General features: G+C 43.0%; 1 protein-coding gene across 1 annotated transcript in view; it reads right to left on the bottom strand.

Annotated features, from left to right (window-relative positions):
- Window positions 1–2,500, bottom strand: part of LOC135112996 (uncharacterized) — a 221,504-nt gene that overhangs the window by 35,542 nt on the left and 183,462 nt on the right. The gene's annotated exons all lie outside the window — the stretch shown is intronic.

The raw sequence follows: 2,500 nt of genomic DNA, 5'->3' as shown, positions 1-2,500 counted from the left end.
AATAATAATAATAATAATAATAATAATAATAATAATAATAATAATAATAATAATAATGATAATAATGATAATGATTTAATTACGTGTGTGTGTGTGTGTGTGTGTGTGTGTGTGTGTGTGTGTGTGTGTGTGTGTGTGTGTGTGTGTGTGTGTGTGTGTGTGTGTGTGTGTGTGTGTGTGTGTGTGTGTGTGTGTGTGTGTGTGTGTGTGTGTGTGTGTGTGTGTGTGTGCACCCGCGCTCCAGCCACACACAGCTTGCAATATTCCATCATTGAAATAAAATAATTAATTACAAAAACAAATAAATAAAAAAATTAATAGTATCAAACATTTCATTATTAGTTGCACGCGCACACACACACACACACACACACACACACACACACACACACACACACACACACACACACACACACACACACACACACACACACACTCCCTCCCTCCCTCTCTCTCTCTCTCTCTCTCTCTCTCTCTCTCTCTCTCTCTCTCTCTCTCTCTCTCTCTCTCTCTCTCTCTCTCTCTCTCTCTCTCTCTCTTCTCCCTGATCTTCCATTCTCTTCCCACCTCCTTGTTCATTCCTGTTTCCTTCCCTTCCTTCCATCATTATCCTCCTTCTCCTCCTCCTCCTCTTCTTTCTTTTTTTCCTCCTCTTCCTCCTCCTCCTAATTCCTACTCTTTGTACATCTTTTTTCTTCCTAAACACTTTACCACCAGTTCTTCTTCTTTCTCCTCCTATTCCTCCTTCTCCTCCCCTTCCTTCTCCTTCTTCTCCTTCTCCTTCTCCCACTCTTCCTCTTCCTCCTCCACCTCCTCCTCCAGTACCTATTCCTGGACAGGTGTGTGCAGATAAGAAGATTACCTCTTGTTGCTTCTTCTTCTTCTTCCTCCTCCTCTTCTTCCTCCTCCTCCTCCTCCTCTTCCATCTAAGTACCTCCCACATTCTCTTTCTCTCTCCCTCCCTCCATTCATTTCCACCACTTAACCCCCCATCTCTCTCTCTCTCTCTCTCTCTCTCTCTCTCTCTCTCTCTCTCTCTCTCTCTCTCTCTCTCTCTCTCTCTCTCTCTCTCTCATCCATAACTTCATCCTCTCCCGCCATACTTTATTTCCCGAGAGAGAGAGAGAGAGAGAGAGAGAGAGAGAGAGAGAGAGAGAGAGAGAGAGAGAGAGAGAGAGAGAGAGAGAGAGAGAGAGAGAGAGTGTATGTGTGTCATCTCATCCTCCCTATCACGTAGCCCTTTGCTCGTAAAGTTGACATGACATCCTCCCTACTGGGCGTGGGTCATTTAGATTACCTCCTCCTCCTCCTCCTCCTCCTCCTCCTCCTCCTCCTCCTCCTCCTCCTCCTCCTCCTCCTCCTCCTGTTCTATATTCTACTGGTATTCGTCTTATCTTATTTTTTTTCCTTTGTTTTCTGTCTTGTTGTTGTTGTTGTTGTTGTTGTTGTTGTTGTTGTGTGTGTGTGTGTGTGTGTGTGTGTGTGTGTGTGTGTGTGTGTGTGTGTGTGTGTGTGTGTGTGTGTGTGTGTTCCTTCTTTTTCCTCTCTCTTTCTCCTTTGTTTTTACTCTTCTATCTCCTCTTTTTTTCCTTTCTTCTCTTCTGTCTCTTTCTCCTCCTCCTTATTCTCTTTCTCCTCCTCTTTCTCATTTTTTTTATCTTTCTTCGCTTCCTTACTTTATCCTTCCACGTCCTCTTCTTTCTCTTTCTCGTCTTTTTCCTTCTTTCTCTCTTCTTCTTACTTTATTCTTCCACTTCATTCTCTTTCACCTCCTCCTCTTCCTCTATCTTCTCTTCTACATCCTTCTCTTCTTTCTCTTTCTCCCCTCTCCCTAACTTTTCCAATATATTATTTCTCCTTCTTTCCTTCCATTTTTCCTTCTTATTCTTTTTCACCATTTTCTTTTTCTTCTCATCCTCATCATCATCTATCTTTTCCTAATCTTCTAATATTCTTCTCTTTATTATCGTTTTTCCGACTTCCTCCTACTTTTATTCATGTTTATCCTCTTCTTCTTTTTCTTCTATTTTCTCTCATTTCTTGTCATATTTTTTCCCTTATTCTCGTTCTCCTCCTCTTCCTCCTCCTCCTCTTCCTTCTCCTATTGACTTCCACAGTTCCCTCAGGGGTTATTTTCCTCCAGATTTTCCCCTTCCTTCCCCTCTCTTCCCCTTCCAATTTCCCCTCTCTTCTTCCTTATCCTTCCCTCCAACTCTATTCAGTCTCTACTCTCCTTTTCCCCTTTTTTTCCTGTTCTCCCCTCTTCTTCTCCTCCTCCACCTCCTCCTTTCCCCTCTTCCTGTCTTCTTTACACCTGTTCATGTTAATATATTCAAATGATATGGCTTCTTCCTTCCCCTCGTTTACCTTATTTTCTTTTTCTATACCTCCATTACCTCAACTTCTCTCCCCTTACCTTGCCGCCTCCTCCTCCTCCTCCTCCTACTCCTCTTCTTCCCCTCATCTTGTTACTCTTGCGTACCTTCCTCTCACCTCCCTT

This window comes from Scylla paramamosain, chromosome 25 (genome assembly GCF_035594125.1).
Source record: "Scylla paramamosain isolate STU-SP2022 chromosome 25, ASM3559412v1, whole genome shotgun sequence".
NCBI lineage: Eukaryota > Metazoa > Arthropoda > Malacostraca > Decapoda > Portunidae > Scylla > Scylla paramamosain.
Note: the sequence above shows the minus strand (reverse complement) of the source record. Positions and strands in the feature narration are given on the sequence as shown.